The 16,580-nt window shown below is 28.3% G+C and overlaps 1 protein-coding gene across 1 annotated transcript in view; it reads right to left on the reverse strand.

Moving 5' to 3' along the window:
- Positions 1-16,580, reverse strand: part of LOC129969534 (protein CEPU-1-like) — a 300,199-nt gene that overhangs the window by 264,343 nt on the left and 19,276 nt on the right. The window lies entirely within an intron of this gene.

Below are 16,580 nucleotides of genomic sequence, written 5' to 3' on the forward strand. Positions count from 1 at the left end.
GAGAGCTCAGCAGACATCCATAAGAGATCAGACTAAATTTTCTCAGTCTCAAGGCTAGAAAGTCATATAATGATGTTATCAATAAACATTCTTAAATTACGATATTTGATGATCATCTTTTCAATACCAGCAATGTATAATAAAATAGTGCCGGGCTTAAAATTCTCCCCTGTGGAAAACGATATTTTAGACTAAATATGTTTCACAATGGGCTTTTGTATTCAACTCATATAGATCTTCCATTGAAAAAATTCGAGAAACAAGGTGGCCTCTTAGCTTAATATCGGACGTGTCAAAAAGCTTTGTAATTAACTTTTGTCTCCAAATCCCTTGACATGGTCCAGAGCGCAACAGCAGGTTGATTGGTCGGCTTCAGATTTTGTGCATCTCTGATATTCTGAGAAAAAAAACTGAGTTTGATTGATAGTGCTATGCTCTTGTTTTGATTCAGATTGATCATTAATCATTTCAGAACAAGTAATAGTTTACCCTGGTTAGTATAAGCCCCTCCACAAGCTTGTAAATAAAGAAACTCTTCGTGATGTAGTCTTCAGCAGAAATTACACTTTTTCCATTTTTCCGTATAAAAATGGAAAAAAGGTTCTTTTCCATTCCCGAAGTAGATGACCCAGATTCCTTGAAAGATTAAAGATATGCAATATTCTCTGTTTTTCGGGAGGACAGAGGTGACTAATGAAGTAGCCATCTGGACCTGGTGACTGTAAAAAAGCCATAGCTTTCAGAGCAATACTCATATTTTGCAGCGAATATATATCATCATAAGATAAGATTGTCGGCATTTGAGATGAAACGATTTTGAATCAGATGTATGAGATGATGGTCGTTTCTATTTTGAACAGCATATCATGTTCGAATACATAACCAAGTTTTATTATTAAGCCAAAATTCTAAATACAATAGTTTGTTTCAAATTACTAATTAATACGAAAATTAGAAAATGTTTTTCCATTTGATAAAATAATGTAGTAGTATAAAATAATTTTTATAAAGTTTAATACTTCCCCAAGCTAGAAATATTACTCCTGAAAACATAGGTAACAGCCAGGCTATATAGTTTTTAAATAACAATAAAAGCCACAAAACATAATTATAAATTTTGGATTAGACTATAATTTGGGCATTAAGATTTCATAAAATACTTGATAGAAAATTATATGGATTTCATAAAATACATATGTAAATATTTTAAAACGTACAAATTTGCTTTTAAGATTATTTAATTTTCAAGCATTAATTGTTTGAGAAGTTGATGTTTTATTTGTTTTAATTATTTGGGACTAATAGTTTTTAGAGATTAATATCTACCAGAGTTTCAATTTGATTTTCCACATTAAAATATACGAATTTAATTTATAATGGATAGAAATGAAGCGAAAATCAACAGTTTTGTAGACACAGGCTAATTTAAAGCGATGAATTGTTAAACTGAAGTTGACAAAAAAAATGTGGAAAAGCAGAGAAACGTCTATAACTAATCCTTTCAATTATTGAGGAATCTGCTCCTGCCACATTAATTATTAATTTTTAATATACCAGACAGTACAATTTTCATTTGTTTGCAATCTAATATTGATTTTTAAAAATCTATTTCCTTAAACAAATTCATAATTTGGTAAATTTAGGAGATCTGCGGTTAAAATTTTAGGCTATATTAAATAAAAATGAAATTATTCGTTGAAACATGTTTATTACATCATTGTTTTAACGACTTCTCTAAACTTCTATTTTGATGCACCAGTCTATGGATTTCTCAATAAATAATAAAAAAAATAGTTATCAATCAGTTGATATAACTGAAATTTTATTATAATATATTTTATTTACTAATATTTTGTGAAATAATTTTAATAAGTTGTACAATTATTTGCAGAACGTTAATGTTACAGATATTATTATGTCATAAATCTCAAATCGAATAACACAGTATTTTGTATATGCAAATACATATGTAAACACGGGTAACAAATCTGTTAGTAATTAGCGATAAATATATTCCCAAATCTTATATAATGCAATAGACTTACTATTTATGTATCCTTGATTAAAAATAAACCACATTTAAATTATTAAAATAGTATTTTAATATTTAAGTTGAATTGTATTTGTATATGTTCACATTTAATTGTTAATTGAAAGTAATTAAGTCTTCTTATAAATTATTTTATGTTATGTTCATTTTAAATTTCAAGAAGTTAATATGCTTTATGCTATAGATTTTTTCAAACCTGTGAATGTATGAGCTATAATTGGAAAGTATTGTTGCAAAAAATGTGCAGACTATTCTGCATAGTAAAAAATTAATTTAAAAGTATTTAGACAGTGAATTTCAAAGCAGAACATTCAATATTTCAATAGTAGTTTAACAAATTTCCATTATAGAAATATTTTCTAATAAGATGCCGCTAACAATTTCTTCGATAAAAATAATAAAAATCATAAATATTTTTAAAGTTTTGTATATAATGTAAGATTTAATATGAAATGAAAATCACAAATAGAAAGATAGAAGTAAAGAAATTGAATTTTTTTCTTTGGATTTAATAGATTTAACCACATATTCCATCAACTTAAAATTTTTATAAAATGAAGAATTACAGGACTCGATGAATAGAATCAGTTTAAATAGAACTCTCTAGTTTCTAATAATATATAATCTCATATTTGTTAAAGAATAGGGCATAAAAATATGAAAATTAAATGGAAAATCTGCTTAAAGCATTAATTTTAGAATTTTGTGCCTAAGGAAAACATATCAAAATGACTTCAAGGCATTTCGTAACAGAGTCTTTTAAGATATTTAAGTAAAATTCATTCACTGGCATTTAATTATGAATCTTTGTTCTTTAATAATATTTTCTTCCATCGTAGCAATATTAGGATTCAAATATCGATTAAATAATTTTAAACATGTCTGGCTTTCAAGGATTTCATTATAACTTTTGAGCTTTAATTTAAAACATAAGGCTTAAATACTTTAATAAAAATATCTTGACTCAAAAATTCCCACAAGAGACAAGTGACGGCTTTAAAAAAAATCCCTAAAGTGCTAAAAATACCTTTGGGTTTTTTTTCCTTACCTTAGTTCAAGACAGTTGAAGCTTCACGCTCTAATAGCCTAATCCAGCCAATACAGAAGTAACGAAGCAAATAAAAAGGGAAGAAAGAGTAGAATGTGGGAATAAAAAGCAAAAAAATGGTGAAAAAGAAGAAGTAAGAAGAAAGGCTAACTGGTAGTGAAGGAAGAAAAGAGAATTGAAGAGAGTTCGAAAAAACGTCACAGGAAACACTAACAATGTGTCGTTTGAGTTGGAATTCATGTGGGTTTTTTAACAACGCTCGATAGTTGTTTTTGTTTCCTTTCCGATTCATCTAGTATATATTTTTCGCTCTTCAGAGCTTTCAGAGTTCTAATGCTCCTAGTTCAAATGGTTATGGTTCTTTCCCTTCTGTTAAATAGTTTTAATTCCCAATTGTGCTTTGCTTTAGCAATATTTTCATGTTTCTGTTCAAAGAAATGATAATATCGCTGCCTTTTGTTTCAGGTCATGTGAGATTCGCGAAATCCGAAATAACTGTTTACCTAGTTGAATAGTTTGTTTCATCTAAAATTTCATCTAAAAAGGGCTCATGGGGCTTCATTCATGGTTTTAAAGTATAACCTAGTTATTAAAAATCACAAAGAAACAAATGAATAATCTCTGAAACATATGAAATGTTTTGATTGCAGAAAATAGCTTTAAAAAATTGTTAAATAGTATATGAGTCCATGATATAAATTTAATCACACTAATAGGTAGTTTGAAAGTACATATTTTTTTTGAAGCAATATGCAAAACTTTTGTTGACTCCGAACCAAACACCGAAGAAAATTAACCCTTAAATAGATTATTATTTGTTTTAATTTTTTTTAATTCGTTTGTTATAGAAAAATAGTTATCGGTTAGGCAAAAAATAACGAAAGAAATCCAGGTAATAAAATTGTATATTTATTTAGAAAAAAGTCGTATATAGGTTTTTGGCAATATACTACAGTATTTCTCAAACATCTAGATTGTATCTAATATAATTTTTTTAACAATCAGATAAATCACTCTTTATAGGGAACTCGACAATAGAAACTATCTCTTCAAATAATACACTGAACTTCATCACCCACCACATTCAAATGTAAAAAATGATATAAATTACCCGCCAAAAGTAATGTCAGCTTTTTTTCTCTCGCACATGATTTATTGTCTATAGCTCACAGCGTGCGTTTGGAAACGGACACATTCAGGTTTTGGAATAAAGTTTAGTTGAACTGGATGTAGACAACTGACAACAATATCAATTTAAGGGTTAAAAAACTCCCAATTATAGCTCTACTTAAACGATAATTAAATAGCATAATATTGTCTTCCAACATGTTTTTGAATTTAAAAATATATATATTTTAATTATTATTAACCATCGTTTACTGCTACTTCTTGTTATGAATTATAAATGATTTAACTATGTATTTATATATAATTTGCATCCACAGATTTGTCAAACTTGTTCTAATTGTGAAAAAAATACAATTATATTTGAATTTAATATAATTATGAACCCCGACATTAACAAGAAGATGACAGTCATCGCCTAACCTCGCATAGAAACGTTTAAATCAACAACAACCACATTAATAACTGAAACTTGGACACACCATCACACAAAAAGTATGATACTACACATTTTTAGTCACAGTGAAACGCAACATAAAGCTTAAAATATCCGTAGTTAGCTTCTATTAACACTATTGAAAAAAGATTACAAATGTAAAGCAACAATGAGATATCAGGTGAACAGTAATTCATATGAACATAAGGATCCTAAGCTTTCTTTCTTTCTTTTTAGAGTAAGGGAAAGATAAAATACTATGATTAGTGATTGGATGGTGCACGAGATAAATCGAAGAAATAATAATGTCCTACAGATGGCATAGACGTCATTTTCAGCAGATGTATGATTTCAGGGAAATAAGTAATAGAGAACGGGAATAAATAATAGGATGTTGCCCTATCGTAAGCAATGGAATATACGGTCTTTGTCTTTCAGGTATATTTCCTTATTCTGCGAGTTTGTTTCTCAAATACTTAAAATTCATCAATTATTCCATATAGAAAAATACTCCTTCTTTACTGTGTCAAAAATTTACTACTAATCTGTATTTTTGACAAAAATAATTATGCCAAAATACATGCATTTAATTTGTTGAATATTTGAGATATCAATTTCCCATAGTCCACTGGCTGGTGGATTTGATCCAATTTTAATTGGACGTTGATAATTATCCTGTAAAAAGTCATAAATCAAATTTTAGATTTATTAGTAGTTACATTTTTAAATTACGTTTTCGTAAACCGATAGAAAAACTATTATTTTCTTTTCGGAAACGCATTTTCTCCCAAAATACAGCTTCAAATTTGAGAACAATTTAATATCTCATGGACAAATAAAAATCTCATCTGCATTTTCTATAAGATAAAGTAAAACCATAGAAAGTATTCTCTCCAGAATTTTCAAGCATTCCACTTCTGATCATCCTTTGACTACATACAATTGTGTACCTTCGGTAAGGCCGCGAATACCTTATGTGGTATTTATGAACAAAAGTTACAAAATATAGATCTTTTGCATGAATCTAACATTTACACCGAATATAGTGTGCGAATATATATTTGGATGTCTTTGTTTCCGATCTATTAAAAATAAATTTGATGTGAAATTAGTTATAGTCACAATATCACATACTGAATTTCGTTGACTTCAGTCATTCTGTTTTTGAATTATTGTATTCACTTACATGTAAAAATACAGATCAACAATACATTACAGCTATTTGGTAAATTTAATTCAAAAGTTGATTAGAACCTACATTTTAAATGCTAAATATGTGCAATTTTTTTTTTATCCAGCTCTTTCTGTTTTATGATAATGCTTTCACTTCTGTCGAAACATCAGACAGACAAACGTCCTCTGAACGTATTTCAATTAAAATTTGAAAAAAAAATCTGTAAATGTGGTTTAACGCTTATATAGTTTCATCCGTCTAGCTCAAAGTGCTTTGGAGTTAAGGTGTTCTCAGACAGATAGACTCATATGATTCCAAAAGTGTGGTTTTCGTATACAGTAAAATCTAAAACTTGAAGATTCGTCAAAATCTCAAATTCCTAATTTTTGTCACTTACGATATCGGGTAGACCATGCAAGCTATTGACAACAGGTTTTGCTTAAGATTAATATGATTTATATCAAAAATATTGTGTGTACAATTGTTAGATAATAGTTATCTGAAAGTTTACTTGGACCGGTGTCATAGATTTTTTTTAAATTTGTAAAATCTTTAATTGTTTCATTTAGCTAAAAGGAAAGTGAAACTCCCTATGTGGTAAGATAGTAACTTTTTAAATGCCATGCAGAAAGTTTCTTTTATGCAAATCCCTATCATGTTACCGCTGTCTCAAAATTTTAATGCACCACTTTAATTTGCCTCTTCAATGCCAATCACTAATCAAAATGAAATCATACAAACCTAGGTAACTTGGATTGAAACATATAAACTATTTTCAAAAAAAATTAGGTCATTCAGATAAGTTAAAAATAATAACAATAGATTACAGAGATTTATAGCATGGTCACCAAAAATGGCTGTGATTTTCTAAATTTACATATAAACATGATTTATTTTCCTTTATTCTCTATTGTATTTGAGAATCCACTTTGGCTGTTTATTTTGTTAGCTAAGATTTTCTTATTGACTTAAAAGAAATATTTTAATCGTAGACAGGCAATGAAGTATTTAAAAAAACTGCCGGAATTTTTGTCTGAGATTAAAGTTTTCAAATTATCATAGCATTAATCATTCTTCATTTAAAAAATATTTATAAAAGAAAACAGTTTCATTTATTTTTACCATTTTGTTAATGACATTAATTTTTTTTTTTATTTCAGCTTTCTTTAAAATCAAATGTATGCAAGAACACACATAACTCGTTTTTTTATATCAAGAAAATTAATTTGCTCTATCTTTGGAGCAATTATCTAAAAAATCATGATAAAAATATACGTGGCGTTTCTTCAAGATCCCCTTATATATTACACATTCATTTTGAAAAATCATCCATAAATCATTTCAAGTGCTTAAGCTTGTCAACGGTGGAACATCGGCGTGATAAAAAGTAAATAAGAATAAGTTATTCCGATAATGATGGATGCCGGTGTTATTTTCAACTACCTATGATTCCATTTATCATCGCAATATTTGTTAAAAGTTTTCATAACTATGATGTTAGACTTAACGTGTTGATTTATGGATATGAGAAAATGGAAATTATAACATTTTTTTCATTTACTTTGCTGATGAATTTTGGCGGATATTTCTCATTCGTTAGTATAAGAAATGATTGTGTGGTTAGGGATAATTTTATGCCTTCCTGAATTTCAAATTTGAAGTCACATAATTCAAATAAATTCATCAAGATATTTTGAGTTTCTTTTTTTATATATATTTTGATTGAAAGACGAAGTAAAGGTTGCTACTTTGAAGTAAAAAGGGATAGAAGAAAATCTGGAACTATGCTTAAATGCTTTTAGATTATGCATGCCTAATTTATTTATTTCCGTACAGGAGATGGTTTTTGTGTATTACAGCAACACTTTTGTATATTTTGTGCAAGATAACTCTTTGAAAAAAAATATCCAAATATACATGGGCCATTTGATATTAAAGGTTTTTTTTTTTTTTTTTTACTAAAAATTTAAAAAAGCTGCTTTTTAATCTTAGTACTTAGATTATAAATGAAAATAAGCTATTTCATATTATAATTCCCATGTTTACAAATAGTAAATTATCAAATACAATCAAGTATCTCTATCATAAACAAATTCAGGTTTGAATAAAAACTCTGCAATTTTTGCCACGATATCCCTTTGCTTACGGTTAGGTGCAGAAACCAAATATATTTCAGTTGCGTCAAATAGTAAAATATAAATAAATATATAAATTATTAAGTTATTCTTAGACACTGAGATTCAGAAATTTTAAAAATAAGTATATCTAGGCTGTTATTTCATACAATAATAAATACAATATTTTTATTTGGGTTACATACAAATCGCATAAGTAAAAAATAAGTGCATAAAGTAGCGAATTCAATCAGAAGCTACAGACGTATAAATATAAATAAAATGATTCCATTTATACATAAAAAATATGGCTTTTCATTTTAAAGTTGGCCATCGTTAAAATTCATAAAAAGAATAAATTTAGTTTCATCTGAAATCTAGGTTTGCCTTTTTATAGTTTTGCATACTTAAATATGAAGGGAGAAAAGTTAAAATCTATAAGGTTTAAGTTTAGTCTTTTTTCAACCTTTTCGGTAAATTTGGCTACTGAGACACGCCATACATTTATTTTGCACAAGTTACGAATGCCGATTTTAATTATCCATTTAAAATTACAAATGCTACTGCCTTTATATTTTATGAATCTATTATACTCTTTACGTGCCACGTTCAACTAATTGCTATAAAGAAAGAATACGTTGATTCATAACAAATCCTATTAATAAGTGAATATAAAAAATAAATAAAATAATTGTTTATCTGAATAATTGAAAATGAGGAATATGTCACAATTTACTTTAGCAAAATCTTAGGTAAGCCAAAAAGCAATTGTTGTGTAACATATAAATAATTAATAACCTATATAAAATTTAAAGAACACTTCTTTCACAGAAGACTCCTATGGGATGAATTTTGAATTTTTAGAATTCTTGGGCTTATATATCTATGTTTTAAAACCTTCCGATAATATGAGACAGTTTCGAAATCTAACATCGTAAATACTGATATCCTTTCTAGAACATCCTGTTATGAGAGCACAAACATTGCTTGAACGTCTAGAAAAATGTTTGACCTGGAAATGGATGTTTCAGATTCTTAATACTTTCCTTTTAATTACATTGTATTAATTGCTAAAGCATAGAATGTTGTTTATTCGTGGCAGAAGGTAACTGTTCACTTTCGTAATTTCCTTTACTTTCCTGTAATTAAACACAGAATCGTGTCGATTAATTTATTTTCCTGACAAGCACAGCAGGCAAATATTGTTTGATTATTGCAGTATCAGATACTCCTTTTCTTTCTTTCCAAGAGCTGTCTTGGATGTCGTTTGATTGGTGGACGATCACCTGCATACTACAGCAGCTAATTTCAGCATAACAAACAAAAACTGAATCGCAAAAATCCTTTAAATAACTTTTGTATTGTTTTTCTCAGATCTTCGCTAAATCCTTAAAATTCTTCAAGGTCATTCGGAGATGATAATAATAAAATTCTTGTGGATAATCGATTCACTATTGACCTACATGCCACAATAGCAACTTCTCAGTCAACAATCTTGGATTTATTGTCCAGTATTCAGTATTCGAATAGAAGCAGCATTCCTTCTCACATCAACAAGATCCCCTATAACAAGAAACACTAATCTGCGAGATATGGTGAGGAAAAACCGTTAAATTAAACATGAATTGTTCAGAAAATTTTGAAAATCCTTGGATAATTAAGGGTATGTCCACTAGTAACATAGTCCTACCATTTGTGACTGCAGAGCAAAACTTTAAATATTATATACTAGCTGAAACTATTACTTCTTATATATGTACTTCATTCTTTTCCAGGTCTGAAATAAAGTTAAATTTTTGAAAAAAAAATCCGTCACTAAATACATGGATTTGTGATACCAGCTACATAATAATTAAACTTTCTGGGTCCGCATACAAATGATGCATTCAGTTTAGTTGCATCTCTGTTTTTTCAACAGTGACAGTCTTTAAAGAATTAGCAAGGGCGCCATAAGTTAAATGCACTTTATTTAGTCAAAAACAGTTCCTCTTATTTCCTAATCAGCACTAGTAAAGATACAAAGCACGGCAAGCAAACAATATTATAGATATTTTATGTGAATCTGTAAAATTGTTTTCTTTCTGTTTTAGCGTCATCGCTAAAAAGACAGATTTACAGATTCTTAGTGATATCAACAAACCGAGTCCACTCCTTTTTCCCCAAAAAAATAAATCAGTACTCAAGGTTTAAAAGATGATTGAAAATATTTTAAGACATCACATTTTGTAGTATATACTTTAGGCATTTTGAAAGGTAAAATGAAACACTTCGCAAATTCTATGGAGGAGAATGAATACATGTAGGAAAGATATTAATGAAATAAGTTCCTCACACGATATATGGATGACAAGGAATGAGCAAAAAATCTAAAGAAATAGGCTATATAATATATAAATACAAAAAGAAATATGCTATATTATCTATTATAAGATAATAAATGCTTATAATACTTCGTTCCAAAAGTTTCGTAAGTTTTTAGATATTTTCAAAATATAAGCGAATAATGCTAAACTTGCCGAGTAAAGTAAAGACATTTATGCGGTACTGTTTACTTACAAATGATATTATCCAGTTTATATATGCAGAGCGGATGTGCGTTCCTAATGATTATTGACATTAAAAACAGACATTCGTATGGAAAAAATGTCAAGTATTCTTCGAATGCAAAAGAAGGGGTGTGCATATGTGATTCTTTTCGCAATGTCATATAGTCAGGAAAGAGGAGTAAACTGAAGTCCATTAAATGTCTGATTGTTATTGTGAGACAAAAATGACTAAATATGTAAAGTCATGTGAGCTACATCTTCGCAGAGATCTGTTAAAGGATACGTTTAGTATCAAGTTAGCAAGTTAAAGATAGCAACGACGAGTTAATGAATTAAGCTCTGTGGCACAAAAAGTTTCTACATAAGCCCTAACCATTGCCAAAATCACATTCGAAGCTTACGCTATCTTATTTCCTTCACTTCTTCTCATGAAACTTTTAAAAAATTTTCCCCAGCTATAAAAAATTTCAAATTTCAAAAAAGTAGAGCAAACAGCCGCGAATTCTCTGAAGAATGCAGTAAAATGAAGCTTGTAATCCACATTTACATCCATCCATGAATAATTAAAAAAAAATGCAGAGTTGAATAGGTTTATTATTTTATAAGAAATATGATATAAACAGGCTATATTTTGGAACGTATTCTATTATAATGAAATAAGTTCACTAACTTAGTAGAATATTGACTCATAAATTTACACTTTTGTTTTATGAACTAACATCTCTATGACATCAGCAAAACATTAACTTATTCCATTGCCTAAAGGAGTAAAATAAATATATATGTATCGAAAATAGAAATTATGATAATGTAAATGTTTATTTTAAATAATCACTCTAAAATACATCATGTGTATGCAGATAATGAAAATTCATCTTCAAGGAAGTCTTGCAGTTTTATTTAACTAGTTATTGTTTTCGGAAAATAATTTCATTTCAAACATAAATTTATAGACTAAAATACAGTAGATCAAACAATATTTCAAACAAGAATTGACGTTTGACTTTTATTGAAATTATATATTTATAAACGCACCTAAGGCATTCCATACATTTTTCGAAAAATTTATGAGCAGTCTCTTCATTGAATATTCAACTCACGCATTGTTCTTTAAATAAACATACGGATTGAAACAACTATTTGCTCTCCTGAATACTTTTAAATATTCATAAAGAGTGAATCAAGCAGTGAATGTTGCAACTAGGATTCACAAATCTAAACAAAACACTGTGAGAGATTTTCAAAGAAATTACTCAGTTTTTAATTAACACTTTATTCTTTAATAACATGTAGAAATTATGCCAACACATACATAAAAATTGCAAATTTTACTCGATTCGATAGGATGTAATTACAAAATTTCATTCTTTCTAGAAGATATTCGTTATTTCCTGTTGTGTTTTTACTTCAAGTTTTTTTATGCTTTTGCCCAAGTGACATTAGATCAATTACTCAACAAAAATGAAAAGCAAAGAAAACAGCAAAATATAAATTAATTTTTCGCAATCTTTCAAGATGTTGTTAAACGAAGTGAAAGAAAACTTTTTCTCTTTGGCCGCGTGTTTTAATTTGGAAGAGTTTAAAAATGTTTCTTGTTTTTAGAACGTCGAGGGAATTGCTTCGTATGTTCGTTCTGAATCGGAAGCTTCGCTGGTTAATTACCTGGCTAGATAATCTAAATTTTTAACATTTCCCAAGCGTTTACCTTTTAATTTGAAAAGGTGTATCTATGTCTGTTTCAGTGTTCTTCATTACCCAGCGTCTTAAAAATGTGAGAAAAAGCAAATTGTGGAGTGTTCTAAAAGCTGTCTTATGAGTTTCTCACTCTAATCCCTCGCCCAAACAAAAGGGTTTGTTGAAACGGAAAAGTATATTTTTATAATCCTTAGTTATTTTCTTGGAGTATTCGGGATCCAAAAGGAATTAAAGTGTATTATAAAATTAGTAAAGCAACTCTTATTTTTGTTTCAATCTGAATATGAGACTTGGACTTTTTAAAAAAACATATTTCCTTGAGTACAAGTAATTTGCATGAAATTTATTTGGAAATTTAAATGTTTGCGAAGCAACAACGAAACAAACTTACTTAGTAATTCCTAACTTTCATATTTCTAAAGAAATATCTACTTATGCTTATTTTGCATAAGAAAATGTTCATAATTCTTTATGGAGCAGAATAATACTTCATTGTGAGCTTGTTAATATAAATAAGCCCAGTAATATTCAAAAACGACTCTTTCAGTTAATGAGATTTTTTTATCAGCATGATGGCGTTTAAATCACAGAGCCTGCAGATTGTTATTGTATTGCTGAATCAGTTAAATAAAATTGTTAATTCATTACTTTCATTAATGAATTTACAATGCTCCAGACTATGAAGGATTGTATATGTTTGACGAGTAGTTCTTCAGATAGATTCATAATGAAGTAAGTATGCATTTAAGTGCCAAGTAATTCACGAATATGTACTTAAATAACAACAGGTCAATTGTTTCCTTACTTTCTATTAATTTTAAGTGCACATATTTATTTATGGCATGAATTTTTATTGCGTTTTATGCAAACTTATCCTCCCGGTGGCACCACAGTTATTGGAATGAGAAAGTCCCTATATGATAGTTGTTTCTCTCTAACTGGTGTGTACTGAAACATTGTGAGTTCAGTTACTCCCTAACGATGACGGGATGTCCCTCCTGTCAGGCATGTTGGGTCCTCGCTGGTTACGGACCCTATGTTTCAACAATAATTTCCGCCTATTTTATCACAGGATTCCCATCATTTGGCATTTTAGTGTGATTTTGAGTTACTAGGAGTAACTATTCATTATTCTTATGCAATTTCCTAGTACTAATATTTTTGATTCACAGAAAATTCTGTGAATCTAAGATTACAAAATATTTGGCAATAATTCAGCATTATTATTATTATCAATTCAAATTTCTTCAGCAGATTCCTTCATAGCACTATTTAAAAAAATTATTACTTAAGAATTTTTTTTCTTTTATTCATGTAATGAAATTTAATATTGTAGTTTTGATTCAGAAAATTATATATTTTTGTAGTCTAAAAAGATAAATATTTAATTTTTTTCATTAAAAAGTATTTTTTATTAGGAACTAGTATCAGACAATTGGTTTTCTGACACTTTAATTGTTATTATATATTAAAATTAACAAAACATTTTTACCTTGAAATGTTTACTCATTTTCGAATTTTGAAATATATAATTTATTTTATAATCCAGGAGAATGACGCTATCCTAAAGCGTAATGTTCCCATATTATTATTCAAATTGAAAAATGAGTTTTAGCCTGTTTTTATTCATCAGTGAAATATAGCTAAATAAGGTATTTTTCCGATTATAATCAATATTTCATTTGAATATTAAACTAGGACAATGAAAATATTCTAAGAATTGAGAAATCCATTTTTAGAAATTGTTTAGCTGTAAAACAATTTTTTTCAAACTATTATTTAAACAAAATTATTCGAAAAGAATTAAATAAATGGCATATATGAATTGTGGTTTTTTTACGTAAGTTCGCTTTCCACATTCACGGAAAAAACACTTCAATAGAAAAAAAAATCCTTCAGAAAAATGCTATAAAAATTAATATTCAAAGCAATAATTTTTTTTCAACTAAAGACTAAAATTTAATCTTTTATCGCAAACTCTTTACAGAAAAAAATATTCTCTATTACTCAATGGCAAGTTTAAAAAACATAAAATAAACATCGGTTTTCCATAATAATATCTTTAATATCGAGATAAGAAGAATGATTCCAAAAGCCTTTAAAAATCAAAATCTATAGAAATAATAGCTGAGTAACTTCTGTTTCTTTTATGAAACTTAATACATTCTTTCCTATTAAAATAAAAGGCAAAATAATTTTATATGTTTTTGACTCAAATTGTCAATAATATTAAGATAATTTTCCTTTCCGCAAGAAAAAGAATTCTTATTCATTTGATTAAATTATATGTCCTTCAAATATGCTTATGAAGAGCACCACACTTATTTTAATAAGCTCAGAAATGGGGATTTTAATTCCTTTAAAGTAAAAGGTTTTATAATTAAATATTAAACACGAGGGTAATTTTTTTAAGCGAGGGTGGGCTGTAAAAACATGCAAACAGAGAGAACAAAATACAAATTCATTAAGCAAAATTATGAGCGATCATAGATGATTTTTACTCTATTGTCATTGTCATTGACACAATTCAGGCATTTGTCATCTGTCTATCTACGATTTCGAAAACTGAATCCTCCATTAACAAAAAGCGGATCCTACTACTCCTGCAAAGTTCTTTTTTTTTTATGATCATCAAAGTGATGGGCCGAGGTAAGGAATGCTTAACATTTGCTTCCCAAAAATCAAAATTGCTTGTAAACCATCTCGTTACCTGGGATTCCAGCAAATTCCATCTTTCTAACAACTTTATCAACTCATTAAATGAGATCTTCTATTCCTACAGTCTTGCGCACATGTCCACTTTCTTAGAGAATGCAACTCAAAGCCAAATGATTTTCACCTCCTCCTTGAATTAAAGAGTTTTGTTAGAAAGCAGAAATAAAAATTCCAGACTAATGTTGAGCTTCAAAGTGACCCATCTCATATCATTGGTCGCAATGTTCCCTAAATGGTATTGGAAGCCTCTTCCACAAATATGACAAGTACTTGAAACTTCATGCCGATCATATAAAAAAAAGAAACATGACTGTATATAATTTGTAGTAACAAAGACATTTAATTTTCTGCACTTGTAATAATGCATTTTTCTTAATAAAGCATCTGATCGTAAAATAAAATGGCCTTCGAATACTGTTTATTTATTCTTTAGACTATTAATCGCCATCATTACTTAAGGTAGATAAAACATTATATATTATTTTCATAATTCGTAAATTGAAGAAAAAATATTATTTTGGGAAGCTAAGACTTTTATAAATTAATGAGAGTAACGTAAATGCTCAGGTTGCCTTTGGGAATCATTAAAAAGTTTTCAGAATCAGATTATTTATCGCGTTTTTTAGAACACCCCATTGCTCGATTAGCAGAGACTTGTAACAAAGATTTTGAAGAGGCCCATTTTTTTTCTTTTAATTATATTACATATTACTGTTGCCTGTTAAATGTTATTTATATTTGAAATGTTCAATTAATATATTTTTGAGTTACTAAAATGATAGTGCCATATTTACGATCTACAAGCTGTAATTTTTTCCAATGAGGTAAAAATGTCATTTATAATTAAATTTGAGGAGCGCAACCACTTTTAGATGTGGAAAGGAAGGATCACTGCAGAAATACGGAATACTTATACATTCAATCGTTTATTCTAGCAATTCAAGATTCAATTCCTTAAAGAATTAAAATGTGGATAAATAATTAACAAATAACAGGTACTGTCTGAGTAAGTCCATTAATAATATGTGTACCATAGTAAGGTAAATGTCACAACATTCCTGTCAATATACTAAACAGCGAAAGTAGATTTCTTTTGTCTAGCAGGATAAAGGAAATAAAATTTCATTTCCTTCAGCCATTTCCTCTCATTTGCTTTCGAGAGAGTTGAAAATATAAAGTTGATAGAAATTGAGATGAATGCAACTAATGAAATATTTCTAATAACGTTTCATAAACTTAAATTGAATTCAGGAGTTGAAAATTATATATAGGATCCATAATTGGATCAGATATGCAGAAATTTTTCCGAAATGATATTACGATAGCATTAAAATAGTACCGCTTTTTTATAAAAATGTACCAAAATTGAAATATTTACACAAAAGATAACAAATCTTAATCATAGGTCCCATTAATTCAAAACTAATTAGGAAATTCTATTATTCTATTGAATGTAATTTATGCATGTACGTCCAATTTAGTATGGATTTATATCAAAAAATAGACATCGCACTTATTTTATATTAGTCGCCTTTTGCGATTAACTTGTCAGTTCAGTTTATTAGTTTTTATGCTTAAAATATTAACGTGGAATGCAATGAATTTTCTTTAATTTCACCTCGTTACTTTATAAGACAAAAAAAAAAAACACCCAAAAAATATGAATACAATTGTTAG

The sequence above is a fragment of the Argiope bruennichi genome, chromosome 5, assembly GCF_947563725.1.
Source record: "Argiope bruennichi chromosome 5, qqArgBrue1.1, whole genome shotgun sequence".
Classification (NCBI taxonomy): domain Eukaryota; kingdom Metazoa; phylum Arthropoda; class Arachnida; order Araneae; family Araneidae; genus Argiope; species Argiope bruennichi.